General features: G+C 38.0%; 1 non-coding gene across 1 annotated transcript; it reads left to right on the plus strand.

Annotated features, from left to right (window-relative positions):
- Nucleotides 1-2,077: 2,077 nt before the first annotated feature.
- On the plus strand, nt 2,078-2,185 carry LOC148561592 (small nucleolar RNA R71). The gene has a single exon (XR_015887348.1). It is a non-coding gene; the product is annotated as a small nucleolar RNA R71 (small nucleolar RNA).
- Nucleotides 2,186-7,691: the final 5,506 nt, after the last annotated feature.

Genomic DNA, 7,691 nt, shown 5'->3' on the forward strand with positions numbered 1-7,691 from the left:
TGCACACAACTCTGGGCGTTCAGCGCCAGGTTGGTGCCCATTTTGGGCGTTCAACGCCCATTTGCTGCCATTTCTGGCGTTGAACGCCAGAACCATGCTTGTTCTGGGCGTTCAGCGCCAGGATGCTCCCATTCTGGGCGTTCAGCGCCAGAACTATGCTCTGTTCTGGCGTTTGAACGCCAGACAGATGCTCCTCCAGGGTGTGATTTTTCTTCTGCTGTTTTTGATTCCGTTTTTGAATTTTTTTTTTTGTTTATTTTGTGACTCCACATGATCATGAACCTAAGAAAACATGAAAAACAATAAAAATAAGAATTAGATAAACATTGGGTTGCCTCCCAACAAGCGCTTCTTTAATGTCAATAGCTTGACAGTGGGCTCTCATGGAGCCTCACAGATGTGCAGAGCTTTGTTGAGACTCTCCAACACCAAACTTAGAGTTTGGATATGGGAGTTCAACACCAAACTTAGAGTTTGGTTGTGGCCTCCCAACACCAAACTTAGAGTTTGACTGTGGGGGCTCTGGTTGACTCTGCTTGGAGAGAAGCTTTTCCTGCTTCCTCCTCATGGTTGCAGAGGTAGATCCTTGAGTTTTGAATACAAGGGAGTTCTCATTCCATTGAAGGACTATTTCACCTCTGTCAACATCAATCACAGCTCTTGCTGTGGCCAGGAAAGGTCTTCCTAGGATGATGGATTCATCCTCTTCCTTTCCAGTATCCAGGACTATGAAATCAGCAGGGATGTAAAGGCCCTCAACCTTTACTAATACATCTTCTACTTGTCCATAAGCCTGTCTTCTTGAGCTGTCTGCCATCTCTAGTGAGACTTTAGCAGCTTGCACCCCATAGATTCCCAGTTTCTCTATTACAGAGAGGGGCATGAGGTTTATTCCTGAACCAAGGTCACACAGAGCCTTAAAGATCATGGTGCCTATGGTACAAGGGATTATGAACTTTCCAGGATCCTGTCTCTTCTGAGGCAATGTCAGTTGATCCAGATCACTTAGTTCATTGATGAACAAGGGAGGTTCAACTTCCCAAGCATCAATGCCAAATAATTTGGCATTCAGCTTCATGATTGCACCAAGAAACTTGGCAGTTTGCTCTTCAGTAACATCCTCATTCTCTTCAGAAGAAGAATATTCATCAGAGCTCATGAAGGGCATAAGGAGGTTCAATGGAATCTCTATGGTCTCTAGATGAGCCTCAGAGTCCTTTGGTTCCCCAGAGGGAAGCTCCTTATTGATCACTGGACGTCCCAGGAGGTCTTCCTCCTTGGGATTCATGTCCTCTCCTCTCCTCAGAGGTTCGGCCATGGCGCTTATGTCAATGGCCTTGCACTCTCCTTTTGGGTTCTCTTCTGTATTGCTTGGGAGAGTACTAGGAGGGATTTCAGTGATCCTTTTACTCAGCTGGCCCACTTGTGCTTCCAAATTTCTAATGGAAGACCTTGTTTCATTCATGAAACTTACAGTGGCCTTAGATAGATCAGAGACTAGATTTGCTAAATTAGAAGCATTTTGTTCAGAGTTCTCTGTCTGTTGCTGAGTTGATGATGGAAAAGGCTTGCTATTGCTAAACCTGTTTCTTCCACCATTGTTAAAGCCTTGTTGGGGCTTTTGATCCTTCCATGAGAAATTTGGATGATTTCTCCATGTTGAGTTATAGGTGTTTCCATAAGGTTCACCTAAGTAATTTACCTCTGCTATTGCAGGGTTTTCAGGATCATAAGCTTCTTCTTCAGAAGATGCTTCTTGAGTACTGTTGGATGCAGCTTGCATTCCATGCAGACTCTGAGAGATCATATTGACTTGCTGAGTCAATATTTTATTCTGAGCCAATATGGCATTCAGAGTATCAATCTCAAGAACTCCCTTCTTCATAGGCGTCCCATTACTCACAGGATTCCTTTCAGAAGTGTACATGAACTGGTTATTAGCAACCATGTCAATGAGTTCTTGAGCTTCTGCAGGCGTTTTCTTTAGGTGAATGGATCCACCTGCAGAAGTGTCCAGTGACATCTTTGATAGCTCAAATAAACCATCATAGAATATATCCAGGATGGTCCATTCTGAAAGCATGTCAGAAGGACACTTTTTGGTCAACTGTTTGTATCTTTCCCAAGCTTCATAGAGGGATTCACCTTCTTTCTGTCTGAAGGTTTGAACATCAGCTCTAAGCTTGCTCAGCTTTTGAGGAGGAAAGTACTTGGCTAAGAAAGCCGTGACCAGCTTATCCCAAGAGTTCAGGCTGTCTTTGGGTTGAGAATCCAACCATAATCTAGCTCTATCTCTTACAGCAAAAGGGAAAAGCATGAGCCTGTAGACTTCAGGATCTACTCCATTAGTCTTAACAGTATCACATATCTGCAAGAATTCAGTCAAGAACTGAAAAGGATCTTCAGATGGAAGTCCATGAAACTTGCAGTTCTGCTGCATCAGAGAAACTAATTGAGGTTTCAGCTCAAAGTTGTTTGTTCCAATGGCAGGAATGGAGATGCTTCTTCCATGTAAATTGGAATTAGGTGCAGTGAAGTCACCAAGCATCTTCCTTATATTATCATTATTTTCGGCTGCCATCTCCTCTGCCTGTTTGAAAATTTCTGAAAGATTATCTCTGGATTGTTGTATTTTAGCTTCTCTTAATTTTCTCTTCAGAGTCCTTTCAGGTTCTGGATCTGCTTCCACAAGAATGTTCTTATCCTTGCTCCTGCTCATATGACAAGGAAGAATGACCAGAAAAATGATAATAATAATAGAGATCCTCTATACCACAGTATAGGGATCCCTTTGTGAGTGGAAGAGAAGGGGGAGACAAAGAATGTGATGTAAAGGAAGAAATGCAACTGTACGAATGGAAGAGATGTGAGATGAGATGTTAGGATATGAATGAATAAATAGAATAGAATGAGAGAGAAGGAGGGAATTTTCAAAAATTATTTTTGAAAAGGAGTTAGTGATTTTTGAAAATGGTTTTTGAAAAATTGTTAGTAATTTTCGAAAATTAAGTTTTTTAAAAATTAAAATAATTAATAAATTAAAAAGAAATTTTGAAAAAGGGGAGAGATATTTTCGAAAATGAGAGAGAGAGAGTTAGTTAGGTGGTTTTGAAAAAGTTAAGAAACAAACAAAAAGTTTGTTAGTTAGTTGAAACAAATTTTGAAAACCAATTTTGAAAAGATAAGTAGTTAGGAGGTTAGGAAAGATATTTTGAAAAGATATTTTTGAAAAAGATAAGATAAGAAGATATTTTTGAAAAGATATGATTGAAGTTAGTTTTGAAAAAGATTTGATTTTTAAAATCTTAATTAATGACTTGATTCATAAGAAATCACAAGATATGATTCTAGAACTTAAAGTTTGAATCTTTCTTAACAAGCAAGTAACAAACTTCAAATTTTTGAATCAAAACATTAATTGTTTATGTTATTTTCGAAAATTTGGTGTAAAAATAAGAAAAAGATTTTTGAAAAATATTTTTGGAATTTTCGAAAATAACTAATAATTTTGAAAAAGATTTGATTTTTGAAAAAGATTTTGAAAAAGATAAGATTTTCAAATTGAAAATTTGATTTGACTCATGAGAAACAATTTGATTTTAAAATTTTTTGAAAAAGTCAATCCAAATTTTCGAATTTGAGGAGAGAAAAAGGGAAAGATATTTTTTTATTTTTGAATTTTTTTTATGAAAACATGAAAATTATGCAATGCATGAAATTTTTAGATCAAAACATGTGATGCATGCAAAAATGCTATGAATGTCAAGATGAACACCAAGAACACTTTGAAGATCATGATGAACATCATAGACACAATTTTGAAAAATTTTTAATGCAAAGAAAACATGCAAGACACCAAACTTAGAATTCTTTAATGCTTAGACACTAAGAATTCAAGAATGCATATGATAAACATGAAAAGACACAAAACAAAAAATCATCAAGATCAAACAAGAAGACTTAACAAGAACAACTTGAAGATCATGAAGAACACTATGAATGCATGATATTTTCGAAAAATGCTTAAATGCATATGCAAGTGACACCAAACTTATAACATGACTCAAGACTCAAACAAGAAACACAAAAATATTTTTGATTTTTATGATTTTCTAAATTTTTTTTGGGTTTTTTTTCGAAAATAATATGAAAAAGAAAAAATAAGGATTCCAAAATTTTTTATATGAATTCCAGGAATCTTGCCATGTTAGTCTAAAGCTTCAGTCCAGGAATTAGACATGGCTTACTAGCCAGCCAAGCTTTCAATGAAAGCTCCAGTCCAAAACACTAGACATGGCCAATGGCTAGCCAAGCTTCAGCAGGTATGGATACTTTTCATGTATAGAGTAACTCAGTGTGTGAGAATCTCTTCATTTGTGATGGCAATGTTGAAACCCCAGTCCAAAAAGTTTAGACATGGCTTACAGCCAGCCAGGCTTCAACATGCTTCATGAAACACTAGAATTCATTCTTAAAAATTTTGAATAAATTTTTGAAAACATTTTTATTATTATTTTTTTTTCGAAAACAGATGAGAGATTTTTGAAAATATTTTTGAAAATAAAATAAAAAGAAAATTACCTAATCTGAGCAACAAGATGAACCGTCAGTTGTCCAAACTCAAACAATCCCCGGCAACGGCGCCAAAAACTTGGTGCTGTTGCCGGATCAAAAGGGAATCTGGCACTGATGTTACCGGACCAAAAGCTTGCCGAGAACTCAAACAATCCCCGGCAACGGCGCCAAAAACTTGGTGCACGAAATTGTGATGTCCAGGCTCGAACAATCCCTGGTAATGGCTCCAAAGCTTGGTGCTTTGATCTTAATTCATAATTGTCACAACTTCGATACAACTAACCAGCAAGTGCACTGGGTCGTCCAAGTAATACCTTACGTGAGTAAGGGTCGAATCCCACGGAGATTGTTGGTATGAAGCAAGCTATGGTCACCTTGTAAATCTCAGTCAGGCTGATTTAAACATGATACTTTATTAGATTAAAATAAACAATAAAAGGGATAGAGATACTTATGTAGATTCATTGGCAGGAATTTCAGATAAGCGAATGGAGATGCTTTTCGTTCCTCTGAACCTCTGCTTTCCTGCTATCTTCATCCAATCAGTCTTACTCCTTCCCATGGCTGGCTTTATGTGATACATCACCACTGTCAACGGCTACTTTCGGTCATCTCACGGGAAAATGATCCAATGCCCTGTCACGGCACGGCTAATCGTCTGGAGGCATCACCCTTGCCAATGGCTTCATCTTATCCTCTCAGTGAATAATATGCTCACGCACCCTGTCATGGCACGGCTATTCATCTGTCGGTTCTCGATCATGCTGGAATAGGATTTACTATCCTTTTGCGTCTGTCACTAACGCCCTGCAATCGCGAGTTAGGAGCTCGTCACAGTCATTCAATCATTGAATCCTACTCAGAATACCACAGACAAGGTTTAGACCTTCCGGATTCTGTTGAATGCCGCCATCATTCTAGCTTACGCCACGAAGATTCTGGTTAGGAGATCTAAGAGATACTCATTCTAGCTTAATTCATGTAGAACAGAAGTGTTTGTCAGGCACGCGTTCATAGGGGAGATGGTGATGAGCGTCACACATAATCATCACCTTCATCACGTTCTTGGGTGCGAATGGATATCTTAGAAACGAAATAAGAAGAATTGAATAGAAAAATAGTAGTACTTTGCATTAATCTTTGAGGAACAGCAGAGCTCCACACCTTAATCTATGGAGTGTAGAAACTCTACCGTATGAAAATACATAAGTGAAGGTCCAGGCATGGCCGAGATGGCCAGCCCCCTAAAATGTGATCAAAGGATCATAAGGTAATCCAAAGATGATCAAAAGATCCTAAGATGATCAAAAAGATTAGTAAGAGGTCCTATTTATAATAAACTAGCTACCAGGGTTTACATGAGTAAGTAATTGATGCATAAATCCACTTCCGGGGCCCACTTGGTGTGTGTTTGGGCTGAGCCTGAGTGTTGCACGTGCAGAGGCCATTTGTGGAGTTGAACGCCAGTTTCTGTGCCAGTTTGGGCGTTCAATCTGGTTTTGGATCCTTTTCTGGCGCTGGACGCCAGATTTGGGCAGAAGGCTGGCGTTGAACGCCAGTTTACGTCGTCAATTCTTGGCCAAAGTATGGACTATTATATATTGCTGGAAAGCCCTGGATGTCTACTTTCCAACGCAATTGGAAGCGAGCCATTTCGAGTTCTGTAGCTCCAGAAAATGCACTTTGAGTGCAGGGAGGTCAGAATCCAACAGCATCAGCAGTCCTTTTTCAACCTCTGAATCTGATTTCTGCTCAAGTCCCTCAATTTCAGCCAGAAAATACCTGAAATCACAGAAAAACACACAAACTCATAGTAAAGTCCAGAAATGTGAATTTAACATAAAAACTAATGAAAACATCCCTAAAAGTAACTAGATCCTACTAAAAACATACTAAAAACAATGTCAAAAAGCGTATAAATTATCCGCTCATCAACAAACTGGAAGAAGAGGAAGAAAGTCATCAGCTACATGTCAGTAGTTTTCCTTTCTTAGTTATTTCAATATAGGAGTTGAGTAGATTTCTCTGTATTGTAAAGAGCTAAGTTTGGTGTTACACACCTAAGTAATTAAGGGGTGAATGTTGGATGCTAAGTTAGGTGTCCCACCAAAAATTTCATTCAAAACACATTGCACCCTCATCATAACTAGTTATCAACTCCAAACAATCAGAGAAACTACTTGACTATTGTTTAGTTTCTAGTTCATATTTTCTAGTTTATAGTCTATTTTCTAGTTTATAGTTGTTTTCTAGTTCATAGTTTACTTTCTTAATAAAAAGTACTTGATGTTTCATGCATGTATTTATTCTGCTACATATAGAAGTAGGCAAGGAACTAAGTTTGGTACTCCCACACCAACTTAGGTTCAGGGAATCACAAGAATACATGCATGCTAAATGTTTCTCAAGTGCTTGGGGAATAAGCAACTTTCAATATCTCTTGTAGGAAGTCATTCAATCTCTTGGAGGGAAAGATACATCATCATGTGGATGGACAAAGGAAGGACATGGAACCCAACAATGATGATGACACAGAGGAAACAAATGGACTCCAAGAAGTCGTATTGTTCACTGACTGACTTCAGCTTAAATATGTTAATTGAAAGTGCAAATGTCCCCTGTTGATTAGTGTCCTATTAGATTTATTTACTGTCTGTTTGTTTTCATGCTATTGTGGCCTGCTAGTCTAAGTGCTTGATTCACTTTCATCTTACTTGAATTATATGCTTTGTTCCTCATGCTAGAATAAAAGAAAAATCACTGTGAAACAGAGAAAGAGTAAAAGCCTAGTTTAATATGAGACAGAATAAGGTTATGTGGTGGTATGTGCTGGTTCATTAGTTGATTTATGAATAAGGTTAGAGGTTGGCATGACTTTATAATATGAACTTGAGTTACATTTCATGAGACTTGACAAATGAAAGAGGTCCATAATAAAAGAAAGAAAATACAAGAAAAAAAAAGAAACAAAAGAGAAATAAACAAGGCTGGGTACCAATGGCTTGAGATTTGGATATATGCCTGTGATATTCTTGTACAAAGATAAGCTTGGATAACTAGGTTCTAAGGGGTGCTTCATCACCCGGCAACTTGGGTTAACTAACCCGGGTTTGCCA

This window comes from Arachis ipaensis, chromosome B6 (assembly GCF_059453495.1).
Source record: "Arachis ipaensis isolate K30076 ecotype BB chromosome B6, ASM5945349v1, whole genome shotgun sequence".
Taxonomy (NCBI): domain Eukaryota; kingdom Viridiplantae; phylum Streptophyta; class Magnoliopsida; order Fabales; family Fabaceae; genus Arachis; species Arachis ipaensis.